This window comes from Ranitomeya variabilis, chromosome 4 (assembly GCF_051348905.1).
Source record: "Ranitomeya variabilis isolate aRanVar5 chromosome 4, aRanVar5.hap1, whole genome shotgun sequence".
NCBI lineage: Eukaryota > Metazoa > Chordata > Amphibia > Anura > Dendrobatidae > Ranitomeya > Ranitomeya variabilis.
Window position 1 is genome coordinate 382,177,140 of NC_135235.1, and position 16,754 is coordinate 382,193,893.

The 16,754-nt window shown below is 41.4% G+C and overlaps 1 long non-coding RNA gene across 2 annotated transcripts in view; it reads right to left on the bottom strand.

Moving 5' to 3' along the window:
• Positions 1–16,754, bottom strand: part of LOC143764830 (uncharacterized) — a 90,798-nt gene that overhangs the window by 6,534 nt on the left and 67,510 nt on the right. Inside the window, exon 3 of one of the 2 annotated variants that reach the window (XR_013213281.1) lies at positions 13,506–13,579. The exons of the other annotated variant lie outside the window; for it this stretch is intronic. This is a non-coding gene — a long non-coding RNA (uncharacterized LOC143764830). Of the gene's footprint in view, positions 1–13,505; positions 13,580–16,754 lie in introns of those variants that run through there. 2 annotated transcript variants of the gene reach the window in all.

Here is a 16,754-nt window from a genome sequence, read left to right on the forward strand (position 1 = left end):
GTCAACAAAAACCCTAACAAAAATCCACACTGGAAATTCAAGAACCCCCGAACCGTCTAACGGCCCGGGGGGAGAACTCCAGCTTCCCTAGAGCTTCCAGCAAGGATAGGATACAGATTATGTACAAGCTGGACAAAAATGCAAACAAAAACAAATAGCAAAAAGCAAGAAAGCAGACTTAGCTTAATCTAGCAGGAACCAGGATCAGTAGACAAGAGCACAACAGATTAGCTCTGATTACAACGTTGCCAGTCATTGAACTGAAGGTCCAGGGAGCTTATATAGCAACACCCCTGACCTAACGACCCAGGTGAGCATACAAGGGATGGCAGACATTCCCAGAGTCAAATCACTAGTAACCACCAGAGGGAGCCCAAAGGTAAATTCACAACAGTGTGGCTTTACTGACAGGGGGCATTACTTAACACGAAACACCGTGCCAACATTTTGGCTGAAATTTGTAGCATGGTAATCTAATAGAGGGTGTAAAATTAGACAGTCTAAACATGTGCCAGATGTATGAGCAATGGTAATAAATATGTAAAGAGGTTGTCCACTACGTGGAATGGCACTGTTCCGGGAGGTGTGTATAGTTGTTTATATGTTACATAGGGCACTTTTTAATGAAAGAAGGGGTTGTCCAAGTAGTGTACACCTCCTTTAAGACTGTGTAGTCTGAGCTTGCAATAACTAGCAACTGTATTAATAAATATGTCCCAACTGAACATTTGGGGGAACAATATTTCTTAGATCCAGGCCACCATATGTCTGAATGGGGCTCACCAACACTATAAGTTAGATGGTGAGCCCCATTAGATCGTAGACCATCAATATTGGACCAGTGGGGTCCAACCTCTGGGATCCCTACTGATCAGCACAATGATGGAGCCACCGTGCCCAATCACACTGCAGTGCACCATGCAGGTATTGCTGCTTATCACCTTTCAAGTAATTAGAAGTTAGACTGTAAATTAGCAAACAAGAATGGCCTAGTTTAAGGAGAATCCCATTAAAGGGATTGTGTCAAGTTTGAAAGTTATTCCCTATTAATATTGGGGTTCCAGCTTCCCTAACCGCCACTGATTCCAAGAACAGGACTTTGATGAACAATGTCTGAATATAGCAATGTGTGAGCACCATTGCTACTTTTATTCTCAATTTGACAGCTGGAAATAGATGAGTACAGAGTTCGGCTATCTCCATCAGTCCCTTAGAATATGAATGGAGCAGAGGTGCATATGGGGTTACTACGTTAAGCCCTATTCTATAGCTAAGGGATAACCTCCAAACTTGGCACGAACCCGTAGAGTGACAAACCAATTTAAGTGGAATTTTCATGTTTAGAGTATGTACTGCAGACAATGTCGTTTTCAAGTGGATTCTGCCTGAAACCAGCCTGAAAAAGCATTTAAAAAATACTTGACAAAATGACTAGCTGTGCATATAATCTTTCTCTTTTTTGAGATTCTGTAAACTGCTTCAGGCTTCAAAAGTGATGAAGTGGTAAAAAGTGACCTGAGCATTCTTCAGGCGTCTGGAAGCTGCTCACTAGATTATATAAACAGCACAAAAATAAAGACAAACCAAAGAAGATGCTTCAGAAAAAAAACAGCGGCAAAGTTTTCCTAAACCACGTTCCGTGTCAAAAACTCAGTGGGTATGCTAGTGTCTATAAATGTCGAGTGCACATACCCTTACACTCCTGCAAATGAGTGACAATTGAATTCAGATAACTGTCAGAACACCAGATCCTACATACACTACTCACAAAAAGTTAGAGATATTTGGATTTCAGGTGAAATTTCAGGATGATCCTAAAATGCACTCTAACCTTTTCAGGTGAACTTAATGGGACTTTCTCTAAACTTTTGAATACACAAGTCGAAAAGTTTCAGTACTTTTTGCACAACTTGCTGTTCTCTAACAATGAGCTTAATAGCTGACATGACACCTAACAATTGATCATCAGTACCTCGCCATTGCGAGGCTTCAAGCAGAATGTTCTCAGAAGGAAGTGGCCACTGAGCTTATAGCGTCAAAGAGTGTCATCATGGCCGATTTATGGATCACACAAAAAAACTGACTGGCACATCCAAACTTGTCTGAATAGGTGCATTGCAGGAGTAGCTACCTCCATATACAATATACAAAAAAATGTTGCACTCTATCATGCTAAAGCATGTCAATGTGAAATATATGAAATATGAATAGCAATATGGCTTTTGAATATTAGGAAAAAATGAATGAGATGCTTTACACTAAATTTGGCCAAATAATGTCTGCCCATCAACCAGCGTCAAGGTGTTCCCATAAGTCTGATGGGTCCCTATCCAATGTGAACACCTCTCTAAGTGTGCGTGTCCACGGTCCGGATTGCCCCCTTCCGTACGCGCGGTGCAGGGCCGCAGGATGCGTGCTTGCACGCATAGTAGATATGGGATTTCATAAAATCCCCTCCACTATGCTGTAACATCTGGACGATGCGGGTTGAACGCTGCGGTTGTACGCAGCGTTCAATCCACAGCTAATCCGGATGTAATCCGACCCATGGTCACATACCCTAAGGGTATGTGTCCACGTTCAGGATTGCATCAGGATTTGGTCAGGATTTTTCATCAGTATTTGTAAGCCAAAACCAGGAGTGGAACAATTAGAGGAAAAGTATAATAGAAACATATGCTCCACTTCTGCATTTATCACCCACTCCTAACTAAAATCTCAATCTGCACATGCACTGCCCATGGTGCCATTTTATTGTTGACCAACCAGGAAGTCAATTTGGCCAATGAAAAATCAGATCCTGTAATTTAAACACTGGTGGCAGGCAGAGGGGCCAAGCTAGGAGGAGAAGATACAATGTACAGTACAGCCCTCATACACCTAAATCTCTTTAGAAGAAAACTTCAAATACTGATTAAAGAAGAACTACATAACAGATTTCTTCATGAAAAGTATGAAATTAATATGTACAACAGCGAGTCAGCGACATTACAGGTATGTCTTTACTTTACATTGCAAAATCAAGCTGACAGGTAAACCTTCAATACGCCCCCATTTGAGGAAGCCTGTGAGGCGAAACGGCGCTGTCGGGGTCTCCGGTGGCTATGCATAGTGAGTAACTAATTATACCGTATTGGGATACTGTTGCTATTAAGGCTTATTTTACTAAGTGTTCTGCTGCTATTGTTTGGATAGGATCTATACTTGCACAGCACTATGCACTTTAACTAATAGTTTCCACATCTAAAGCAGCGTCTATTTATAGAAACACTAAGTAGGCCCTTTTTTTTAGCTTCATAGCTTTATATTTATTATACTAAGCCTTACTTTGTTTACCCCCACTGGATTGTCTGTATTATGCACATTACTGTTTAAAGGAAGGGGGCTAAGGCCGCTTGTAATATTAATATATTTATGGTGATATATTTGATATATCTTATATGAATTTATTCCCAATTTCTTTAATTATCACATTTTGCTGCCATCGGTCATTTCTGTCTAGAAATTCCCTTGTTTTGTTTATGTATGTTTTTTAACCTATGGATATTAATAAAATATATATTTTACTTTTCGCTTTTTGCCTCTGTGTATTGCCAGTTATATTTCTGGTTAATGGATGTTTGTTATTCTAGTTAAGAGGTGGGCACTGTATGATCGGACCCATTTTGGTAATGTATAAACCTTCAATACTGTTGGACAGTCCGTGTGACCTCTTTAAGCAAACCCCAAAAGCACAAAATATCCAGCTGGACAATGGAAAACTAACACGCTGTCAATAACTCAGGTGAAAAGACAAATTAATTTAATAATGTTGTATGAAAAAATCAAAGCCACTAGATCTGACTCTTACGAAACTTGTTGTTATATATGGGATCCTTGGATCCAGGCAAAAAATGACGATGACCTGTCTAGAATAATATCTTTATCCATGTAATACATAAATATAGCATTCCTGATCGATGGACATAACTGTTGAGTCATATGTTCTGTTAATCCACGTCAACTTATCTCTTATTGTTAACACTTAACCCCTTCATGACCCAGCCTATTTTGACCTTAATGACCTGGCCGTTTTTTGCAATTCTGACCAGTGTCCTTTTATGAGGTAATAACTGAGGAACGCTTCAACGGATCCTAGCGGTTCTGAGACAGTTTTTTCGTGACATATTGGGCTTCATGTTAGTGGTAAGCTTGGGTCAATAATTTTTGCGTTTATTTGTGAAAAAAATGGAAATTTGGCGAAAATTTTGAAAATTTTCAAATTTTGAATTTTTATTCTGTTAAACGAGAGTTATGTGACACAAAATAGTTAATAAATAACATTACCCACATGTCTACTTTACATCAGCACAATTTTGGAAACAAAATTTTTTTTTGCTAGGAAGTTATAAGGGTTAAAATTTGACCAGCGATTTCTAATTTTTACAACAAAATTTACGAAACCATTTTTTTAGGGACCACCTCACATTTGAAGTCAGTTTGAGGGGTCTCTATAGGGCTGAAAATACGCAAAAGTGACACCATTCTAAAAACTGCACCCCTCAAGGTACTCAAAACCACATTCATGAAGTTTATTAACCCTTCAGGTGCTTCACAGCAGCAGAAGCAACATAGAAGGAAAAAATTAACATTTAACTTTTTAGTCACAAAAATGATCTTTTAGCAACAATTTTTTTATTTTCCCAAGGGTAAAAAGAGAAACTGGACCCCAAAAGTTATTGTACAATTTGTCCTGAGTACGTTGATACCCCATATGTGGGGGGGACCACTGTTTGGGCGCACGACAGGGATCGGAAGGGAAGGAGTGCCATTTGACTTTTTCAATGAAAAATTGGCTCCAATCTTTAGCACCATGTCGCGTTTGGAGAGCCCCTGTGTGCCTAAACATTGGAGCTCCCCCACAAGTGACCCCATTTTGGAAACTAGACCCCCAAAGGAGCTTATCTAGATGCATAGTGACAACAACACCTAATAATATCCACCATATATGACCATGAAGAAAAATAAATACCGCACCAAAAAGACTACCTTCACACAAGGCCAGTAAAAATTAAAGTAATTTTTATTATCCAACAGAAAAAAAAATATAATACGTACAAATGGGTATACACCTAAAGCATGGGAAATAGGTGGGCTACCCAGGTCAGGGCTCCATTAGTAGTGGTATCATAATACAAACCATATAGCCAAAATATGGCTCTGGTCACCTGTGATGTGGAGTCGTTGTATACTTCGATTCGACACCAGGATGGCCTAGAAGCGACTTCCTTCTTTTTAAATAACAGTGGTCTGGATCAGGACTTATGTGCATTTTTGGTTAAGGCTTTGGATTTTGTTCTCACGCACAATTTTTTCATATTTCGGGATTCCTTTTTTCTTCAGTTACAGGGCACTGCAATGGGGGCGTCTTGTGCGCCCTCTTATGCTAATTTATTTTTGGGTTTATGGGAGCGGGATATTTTTCAAACCAACCACATCTTTTGAGCCATGGAGTGGTCTCATGGTGGAGATATATTGGCGATGTCATCATGGTGTGGCAAGGGACACAGGATGAATTGAATTTGTTTATAAGTGAATTAAATTCTATTGTCAAGAATATCAAAGTGACATACAAATATGAAACGAGGAAAATTGATTTTTTAGATATTTCCATCACAGTTGGGAGTGATGGAGCAATCCACATGGATTTGTTTCGTAACGTAACATCGGTTAACTCCCTTTTACATTCATCCTCACAGCATCCACATCACTTGATCAAGAACATCCCGACCGGACAATTCCTACGTGCAAGAAGGATATGCTCTAATGATGATTTGTTTGCAAATCAGGCTCAAGATCTATGCATACGCTTCAAGGATCGTGGGTATGGAAAGAAGACCATCTGCCGCTCCTACCAAAGGGCCTATCATAGCCAAAGGAATGCCCTTCTGCAGAAATGGAAAAAGGATAGGAATACTGATCAGGTACGTTGTATCCTGGATTTTAACTCTAGGAGTGAGGACATCAGGAGGCCTATTACTAAACTTTGGTCTGTGCTCTTGACAGACAGAATTATTGCCAAATGTATTGTACCTAGTCCCTCTATCACCTATAGGCGTTCACATAATCTAAGGGACCAGCTGGTACACAGTTATCACAAAGGATCTGGCCCTAATTTCATCTTTGGAGCTAAGGGCTAAGGGTCCAGAGTGGGGGTGTACGAGTTGTGGCAAATGTGTGGCTTGTCGTAATATCCAGACAGCCGCAGACTTCTCCAATTCTAAGGGAGATAGAGTGTATCGAATTACACACATGTACGACAAAGGCTGTAATTTACCATGCCACCTGCCCGTGTGGTTTCATTTACATCGGGATAACCACACGGGAACTTCGTAGAAGAGTACGGGAGCATGTGTTGGATATAGAGGGGGCAACAACAGAAGTTGACCCCAACAAGCTCAAACCGATTCCACGGCACTTTAAGGCCCTACATGGGTGTGACCCTAAGGGATTGTCTGTCAAAGGCATTGATCGAGTATTTATTGGACTCAGAGGGGGGTAACTGGAAGAGGATGTTGGCCCAGAAGGAGGCTAGGTGGATCTTGAAGCTGGACACCATCACACCTATGGGCCTTAATGATCACAATAGTTTTTCTCCCTTGCTGCCCGTTTAGCCCCTTAGTGGCCCCCTGTTATGTTATGCTTAGTTTTTCCATCTTATATATGATACTTACCTTGTGTTCCCTATTATAGTTGTTACGGCATACCTTTATGTCTGTGCAGTCTTTTTCTTGGTTTTTATTTATACTCTTATACTTTGGTCGTTTAGCTGGTTTTTATTATTGTTTTAATTAATATAATTATCCCCCTTTTTTTGCTATTTATTTTAGGTCTTTAGGGTTGGTGCCGTTTTTGGACTTCTCTGGGACAGTGAACATTGCAATGAAATATGGCATCTCTTTATGGCAGTTACTTCCATGCCCGTTATTCTATCATGCTTGGCTGGATTAGTTTTGTTTTTTATGTATGGTTATACTTTGTGCTGGTGCCCATGTGCTTATGTGCATACTGTATTCTGTTTTTAAATATTAATATTTTATTAAATTTTGTACTTTATGTGATTGGTTTTGCATATAATATATGTATATATGTATTCACATTTTAGTATAATTCACTATTTATTGTCTAAAATATGAGATGTTTGGCTTATGTCGATATTTCATATAGTTATTATTATATATCCTCTTTTTATATATTGCACATATGTATCATAGTTATGCCTTTTTTATATATATATGCTCCTATTTATACATCAGTATATCTTTCGCATATTCACTTATACTGTATATGTTTAGTCTTTTTGCACATTATGTTAATTATATTGTTTTTTTTCCCCTTTTAGTTTTTTGTCTTATGTCCGTTCCACTGTGCATGTATTATTCACTTTGCACTTTTCTTTTCTATTTTTCCGTTGTCGCTATTAAACACATGGCGATTACCATTTGTTTCATCTTGGTTGTCGTATCTTCTTAGCAAACTGTCTCTGGTACTTATTATTTGTTGTTTATAACTACTTCTGGACCTGCGCTGGGTATTTACTGGTCTATGGCGTGGCACACAGGGTGCGTAATGTTTGTTGGTGGTCGCCATGACTACGTGATAGGGCGCACCGGATGTGGCGTCAGTGATATGCGGCGATTGCAGTTCCGGTTGTTGTCTGGGATGATTGTGCGTCGCGGCCATGGGGACTGCTGGCTGGTGCACCTGTTCTACCGCGGCAACTAATGGCTGTTCCTGTTCCGGTCTTACATGTGAGTGGATGTATCATCACATCGGCATCTATTTTGCTCATTTGCGCATGCGTACACAGGAGTCCCTCATTATCAACCTTACTGCTGGCACCTTTCCTATTGGTTTCTTTGGATATATATACGATCAGTGGCCAGTACTCAACCACCCCCAGACGAAGCATTTCAGTGCGAAATGCGCTTCGGGTGTTGGTGGGCCCCCAGGAGCGCTTGATTTGGTAACTATATCACTACATTGCTCAACTTATACACTGTTAGTATTATTACTTTTTCTACTATTACCTGCATATTTGCACATGGTCATTTGCACAATGGTTATTTGCATTGTTATGTCTTGGTTTGTATTATGATACCACTACTAATGGAGCCCTGACCTGGGTAGCCCACCTATTTCCTGTGCTTTAGGTGTATACCCATTTGTACGTATTATATATTTTTTTCTGTTGGATAATAAAAATTACTTTAATTTTTACTGGCCTTGTGTGAAGGTAGTCTTTTTAGTGCAGTAGATGCATAGTGAGCATTTTGAACCCCCAGGTGCTTCACAAATTGATCCGTAAAAATGAAAAAGTACTTTTTTTTCACAAAAAAATTCTTTTATCCTCAATTTTTTCACTCTCACATGGGCAACAGGATAAAATGGATCCTTAAATGTGTTGGGCAATTTCTCCTGAGTACACTGATACCTCATATGTGGTCACAAACCACTGTTTGTGCACACGGCAAGGCTCGGAAGGGAAGGAGCGCCATTTGACTTTTGAATGAAAAATTAGCTCCAATCTTTAATGGACACCATGTCGCGTTTGGAGAGCCCCTGTGTGCCTAAACATTGGACCTCCCCCACATGTGACCCCATTTTGGAAACTAGACCCCCTAGGGAACTTATCTAGATGCATAGTGAGCACTTTGAACCCCCAGGTGCTTCACAAATTGATCCATAAAAATGAAAAAGTACTTTTTTTTCACCAAAAATTTCTTTTAGCCTCAATTTTTTCATTTCCACATGGGCAACAGGATAAAATGGATCCTAAAATTTATTGGGAAATTTCTCCAGAGTACACTGATATCTCACATGTGGGGGTAAACCACTGTTTGGGCACACGGCAGGGCTCGGAAGGGAAGGAGCGCCATTTGACTTTTTGAATGAAAAATTAGCTCCAATCGTTAGCGGACATCATGTCGCGTTTGGAGAGCCCCTGTGTGCCTAAACATTGGAGCTCCCCCACATGTGACCCCATTTTGGAAACTAGACCTCCCATGGAACTAATCTAGATGTGTGGTGACCACTTTAAACCCCCAAGTGCTTCACAGAAGTTTATAATGCAGAGCCGTGAAAATAAAAAATCATTTTTCTTTCCTCAAAAATTATTTTTTAGCCCGCAATTTTTTATTTTCACAAGAGTAACAGAAGAAATTGGACCCCAAAAGTTGTTGTCCAGTTTGTCCTGAGTACACTGATACCCCATATGTGGGGGGGAACCACTGTTTGGGCACACGTCAGGACTCGGAAGGGAAGTAGTGACGTTTTGGAATGCAGACTTTGATGGAATGGTCTGCGGGCATCATGTTACGCTTGCAGAGCCCCTGATGTGCCTAAACAGTAGAAACCCCCCACAAGTGACCCCATTTTGGAAACTAGACTCCCCAAGGAACTTATCTAGATATGTGGTGAGCACTTTGAACCCCCAAGTGCTTCACAGAAGTTTACAACGCAGAGTCGGGAAAATAAAAAATCATTTTTCTTTCCTCAAAAATTATGTTTTAGCAAGCAATTTTTTATTTTCACAAGGGTAACAGGAGAAATTGGACCCCAATAATTGTTGCCCAGTTTGTCCTGAGTATGCTGGTACCCCATATGTGGGGGTAAACCACTGTTTGGGCACACATCGGGGCTCGGAAGGGAGCACCATTTGACTTTTTGAATACAAGATTGGCTGGAATCAATGGTGGCGCCATGTTGCGTTTGGAGACCCCTGATGTGCCTAAACAGTGGAAACCCCTCAATTCTAACTCCAACACTAACCCCAACACACCCCTAACCCTAATCACAACTGTAGCCATAACCCTAATCACACCCCTAACCCCAACACACCCCTAACCACAACTCTAACCCCAATACACCCCTAACCCTAACCATAAACCTAACCACAGCCTAATCTTAACCCTATTTCCAACCCTAGCCCTAATTCCAACCCTAACTCTAATTCCAACCCTAACCCTAAGGCTATGTGCCCACGTTGCGGATTCGTGTGAGATTTTTCTGCACCATTTTTGAAAAATCCGCAGGTAAAAGGCACTGCGTTTTACCTGCGGATTTACAGCAGATTTCCAGTGTTTTTTGTGCAGATTTCACCTGCAGATTGCTATTGAGGAACAGGTGTAAAACGCTGCGGAATCCGCACAAAGAATTGACATGCTGCGGAAAATACAGCACAGTGTTTCCGCACGGTATTTTCTGCACCATGGGCACAGCGGATTTGGTTTTCCATAGGTTTACATGTTACTCTAAACCTGATGGAAAACTGCTACGAATCCGCAGCGGCCGATCCGCTGCGGATCCGCAGCCAAATCCGCACCGTGTGCACATAGCCTAATTCTAACCCTAACCCTAGTTCTAACCCTAATTCCAGCCCTAACGCTAACCCTAGCCCTAACCCTAGTGGGGAAAAAAAAAATATTTATTTATTTTATTATTGTCCCTACCTATGGGGGTGATAAAGGGGGGGGTTTATTTATTATTTCTTTTATTTTGATCATTGTGATGGAACCTATCACAGCAATCAAAATGTACCTGTAACGAATCTGCCGGCCGGCAGATTCAGCGGGCACACTGCGCATGCGCCCGCCATTTTGGAAGATGGCGGCGCCCATAGAGCAGACAGACGGACACCGGAGGTCGGTAAGTATGAGGGGGGGGGAATTGGACAGCGGGGGAGATCGGACTGCGGGGGGAGCGGACAGGAGGATGGAGGGGAGGACAGCAATGACAGGACGGAGGACAGATTGGAGGAGATCGGTGGTGGTAGAGGGAGCAGATCGCGATCTCCACCCATGGCTGATGCTATTGCAGCATCGGCCATGGCTGGATTGTAATATTTCACTAATTTTCATTGGTGAAATATTGCTATTGCTGATTGAAAGTGAAACGTCACTTTCAACAGCCATTTAGAGCGATCGTAGCCACGGGGGGGGCAAAGCCACCCGCCCAGGGCTCAAGTAGCACTCCCCCTGTCCCTGCAGGTCAGGTGAAATTACAGTTAACCCTTTCACCCGGCCTGCAGGAGCGCGATCCCACCATGACGCATATGCTGCGTCACAGGTCAGATTGGCACAGGTTTCCATGACGCATACGCTGCGTCAAAGGTCGGGAAGGGGTTAATGTTATATATTCTCCCCTTTTCCTTCCCCTTTCCCATTAAGCCCAATACAGTTACATTAAAACTGTTAGTTTCGGTTCTAATATCAATAAGAATATAAAGTCAAGGATATTGTATTTCTCTTTACTTACTCTGTCATATATTTCCCCCTGCGAGGGGATTCTTGCACTTTTATATTATTGTTTTTCATGTCAAATGATACTTTTTTCAAATAAAATTGTTGAAACTAAAAGCACAAAATACCCTATTTTCCCGGCCAACAATACTACAGACACTGAAGCATCTGGCAAAGATGAAAAATTAAGAATGGGCTTAGTTGATATTTTGGCTAAAAATATCCAAGCTTGCAACCCACATTAAAGCACCACTCAAGCATTTTTTTTTTATTTCACCGCAGGAGTAGTATTGATAATGTACATTTCTTGCCTCTACTTACCAGCGGATTCCATCTTCTGTTCCTCCTGGCGCCTTTCTGGTCTCACGCTACCATCTTGTGTCCGCAACTTCTGACTGACCAATAGATAAGCCCCCAGTCAGACTTGAAAGATAAGAGAAATAAGTTTTATTATACTCACCTGCGGGGCGGTCTGTTCTGATGGGTGTCGCAGGTCTTGGTCCAGCGCCTCCCATCTTCTTGCGATGCTGCCCTCCTGCTTGCTTCATCATCCCCAGCATCGCGCTCCTGCGCAGGCATACTTATCTGCCCTGGGAAAGGTCAGAGAGGCCCAGCGACTGCAGTACTTTACTCTGCCCTCAACAGGGCAGATAAGTACGCCTGCCCTGGAGCGCGATGACGGGGAGCCATAAAGCAACAGGAGGGCGGCGGCACAAGAAGATAGGAGGTGCCGGACCAGGACCTGCGACACCCATCGGACCGGACTGGCCCGCAGGTGAGTATAATATAACTTATTTTTCTTATATTTCAGGTCGGACCGAGGGCTTATCTACAGCATTATAGAATGCTGTAGATAAGCCCTGAAAGGCAGTGGCCATATCTTATATCGGCCAAAACTGCTGACAGGTTCCCTTTAAGTCTATTAGAGCCTCATTCTAACCTCATTCTGGCTCTTATAGAGTTACATTGAGTTGTGACTTCTGGATCTCTCCAGCAAACACTGCAGCGATCCGGCAGGTCACAAATTACTGAAGACCGACTAAAGCGGCGATAACTGAATTGGACTATGGCTGGTAAGTATAAGGCTATGTTCACACGTTACGTTTTTAATGCATTTTTTATGCAAATTTTAATATGTGTTTTACAGTACCAGCAAAAGCTATAAGAGTTCAGAAGTTCCATGCACACACATTGTTTTTTTTCCTGACTGAATTGGGAAATTGTCACTTCTTTCAGCATTTTTTCCACATATAGGAAGCAATTGGGTAAGTGCAAAAATGCAAGTATTGGGTTTTGCTTTGTTTTTGGTGCAAACACCTAAGGAAAGACACAGCAAATACACAGCAAAACCAGCAGCTTCGTTATTGCCATGAGAGCAGATTTTGCCTGCATAAAAAAACAAAGCAAAAACTTCTGTGAACATAGCCTAATAATAGAGGCAGAGAACTTACATTAGTGATACCACTCTAGTGGTGAAATTAATAAAAAATACTGGAGTGGTGCTTTCAGCTTCCTCATTGTTTTGCAAGTTCCTAAACTAAAATAAAAGCAATTCATTGAAAATAACATCAGATCCACAACCTAAATAAAAATGAGACTGTATTTTTTCAGCCATATGTTGTGGCTAGACAGCCAATGACTATAGAGCCAGTGTTACTTAAATGGATTGTCAAACAGTAAATTGATTTATTTAAGCCATGGATTGATTATATATAACATAGGCATACTCGTCTTTTAGAGTCCACTGTGGACACAACATAGGCTGCTCTGATGGTTTCCGCTGGCTCTGCTGTAAAGGCCCAATTCTGCCGCAGCCAGTTGTCCACTGCAGAGGTCAAATGACTGGAAGTGCACATCATCACTAGAAGAGGCTGGGACTCCCGAGAGGGGCAAACATTGCCTCCACAGCCTGTGCAGGATCTGCTAGGGACTCTGGAAAGTGCGTAGTCCTCAGTTTATTATTTTCAATAAATCCATGGCTACTGTTGGACAACCCATTTCAAAGTGGAGCCTATTCAACCATCATTTTACTTACAATAACTCCACGTCTTTCTCTATAAAGAAAATGGAAAAATCACATGCACACAATTTGATAAAAACAGAATTACAGAACGCTCACATATTTCTCAGTCAGGAGCAGGAGGTCCACATGGATCTGTCGCAGTTGTTGAATAACACGTAAACAGGGGTCCTTATCCAGAACTTCAGAATCCATCATGGGTTAGCGTGGTTTACATGAGGTAGCACAACTGCTCTGAGCCCAAGCACTTTTATAATGGAAAGTTCAGCAATACTAGAGACTGATAGAGCACAGCATGTAGGGAAAGAGAGAGAGAAAAAGACACTGGCTAAGTGACAGAGAGAGTAGGATAGACAGAGACACACATAGCATTAACAGACTAATCCCACAGATTAGCAAGGGAATTTTTCATTGGTGATTGTTCTCAGTGCGTGAGGGGTGTAAACTAGGTACCATGCACAACACCCTAGCAGAAGGATGGAATGTCCACTGAAAAGCTGATGCAGTGCAGAATATAAGGTCACTATTGTGTGCAGTACGTAGGAAGATAGAAATTGCAAAGAAAAACAGAAATGAAAAACATAAACATCCAAAGATGATAACATCCAGTGGTATAATACAAACTAAAGTGCGGTACATTTTTTGGAAATTTTTTTTGTTAATATAACAAATATTGTCACAAACTGTTCATAATTATTATCTCATCGCCTGATGTCCACAGCTACTGAGAAAACAGAGCAATACAGTAGGTTCTCCTGCCTCCACACAGCGGAAGTATAAGAATGAATTGCCAGATATCAGTATAACCTCTCTGTTGATGCATCCCGTTATACATGCATCAGCACACCTTATATAGATACAGATAACTCTGTTCTAAAGCCACATTGCTTCAGCAATAAAAACAATTGAGCCAAACAAATTTTTGTGATGAAAATTAATATGATGCTTAAATTTGTTGATTGGCTCTAATTTTCAAGATCCAGAGGAGGTTGTAATTACTTGACACCTTTCAAGCAGGCTTACAGAAAATTGTGCCTTTATTATTTCATCATCATTATTGCAATTTTAGCAGCTAGTCTATTACATCATCTATTTAGTCTATTGAGCCTTCAGTATTTTATGATCTTAGGGAGACAAGTCGAAAAACGCCAACTCAACTCCAATGACGTAATTCTAATTACAATTGAATCACCTACTTTTATGAATGCTCTCTGTATAAGGTATACAGTTTTAGGATTTCTTAGCTTAGTTTCTTAACATTTTGACGTTTCTATATGTTTTTCCAGATATGCCTCGGTCTTGCAGTAACAAAGTGGATAGTTTTTGCTACATATGCGAAGAAGTCACATTTGCGTCACAAAGAATAAACATGACTACTATGATAAGGAAAGCCTACAACCTGTATTTCGGCTGCAGTATAGAAGATCAGGACAAGAGTTGGGCTTCACAAATATGCTACAATAGATGTGCATCCCATCTTACCCAATGGTTGCATGGGAAAAGGCAATCTATGCCTTTTGCAGTCCCAATGATCTGGAGAGATCCAACCGACCACACTACCTATTGTTATTTCTGCATGGTGCCCCTTATTAGGAAAGTAATTTCAAGGAAGAAGTGAGCTTATTCCATCTGCAATACACCCAGTACCACATACAGAAGAACTTCCGGTTCCAAAAGCACCAGAAACATTTTTAGTCAAGTGAGGAAGAAAAGGGCGCTTGGTGTCATCATGAAGCATCTTCCTCTCCCAGCCCAGACTTACTGTCAGCAACCTCAACTGAACCATACCTTATAACACAAAGTGAACTGAATGATATAGTTAGAGATCTGGATCTGACCAAAAGTATGGCTAATCTTACATTTCAGGCTACTGCAGTGGAATCTCTAGGGGGTGATGTTCGGATTTTTCTGTTCCACAACCATGATAAAGATCTTGTCCAATACTTCTTCATAGAGGGAGATCTTGTGGCATAGGATAACATCAACAGTTTAATGGAAGCTCTGAAGATAAGTCATCATCCAGAGGAATGGAGGATCTTCATCAGTTCATCCAAAAGAAGCCTAAAAGCAGTCTTGCTGTTATGTAGTCCACATGAAAGAAATCTATGACAACATAAAACAGCTGTTGATGTGCCTGACCTATGACCAATATTTGAGGTTCCTCTGTACTGACTAAAATGTGGCTGCCCTCTTACTTGGTCTCCGTGCTGGATATACAGTGGGGCAAAAAAGTATTTAGTCAGTCAGCAATAGTGCAAGTTCCACCACTTAAAAAGATGAGAGGCGTCTGTAATTTACATCATAGGTAGACCTCAACTATGGGAGACAAACTGAGAAAAAAAAATCCAGAAAATCACATTGTCTGTTTTTTTTATCATTTTATTTGCATATTATGGTGGAAAATAAGTATTTGGTCAGAAACAAACAATCAAGATTTCTGGCTCTCACAGACCTGTAACTTCTTCTTTAAGAGTCTCCTCTTTCCTCCACTCATTACCTGTAGTAATGGCACCTGTTTAAACTTGTTATCAGTATAAAACGACACCTGTGCACACCCTCAAACAGTCTGACTCCAAACTCCACTATGGTGAAGACCAAAGAGCTGTCAAAGGACACCAGAAACAAAATTGTAGCCCTGCACCAGGCTGGGAAGACTGAATCTGCAATAGCCAACCAGCTTGGAGTGAAGAAATCAACAGTGAGAGCAATAATTAAAAATGGAAGACATTCAAGACCACTGATAATCTCCCTCGATCTGGGGCTCCACGCAAAATCCCACCCCGTGGGGTCAGAATGATCACAAGAACGGTGAGCAAAAATCCCAGAACCACGCGGGGGGACCTAGTGAATGAACTGCAGAGAGCTGAGACCAATGTAACAAGGCCTACCATAAGTAACACACTACGCCACCATGGACTCAGATCCTGCAGTGCCAGACGTGTCCCACTGCTTAAGCCAGTACATGTCCGGGCCCGTCTGAAGTTTGCTAGAGAGCATTTGGATGATCCAGAGGAGTTTTGGGAGAATGTCCTATGGTCTGATGAAACCAAACTGGAACTGTTTGGTAGAAACACAACCTGTCGTGTTTGGAGGAAAAAGAATACTGAGTTGCATCCATCAAACACCATACCTACTGTAAAGCATGGTGGTGGAAACATCATGCTTTGGGGCTGTTTCTCTGCAAAGGGGCCAGGACGACTGATCCGGGTACATGAAAGAATGAATGGGGCCATGTATCATGAGATTTTGAGTGCAAACCTCCTTCCATCAGCAAGGGCATTGAAGATGAAACGTGGCTGGGTCTTTCAACATGTCAATGATCCAAAGCACACCGCCAGGGCAACGAAGGAGTGGCTTCGTAAGAAGCATTTCAAGGTCCTGGAGTGGCCTAGCCAGTCTCCAGATCTCAACCCTATAGAAAACCTTTGGAGGGAGTTGAAAGCCTGTGTTGCCAA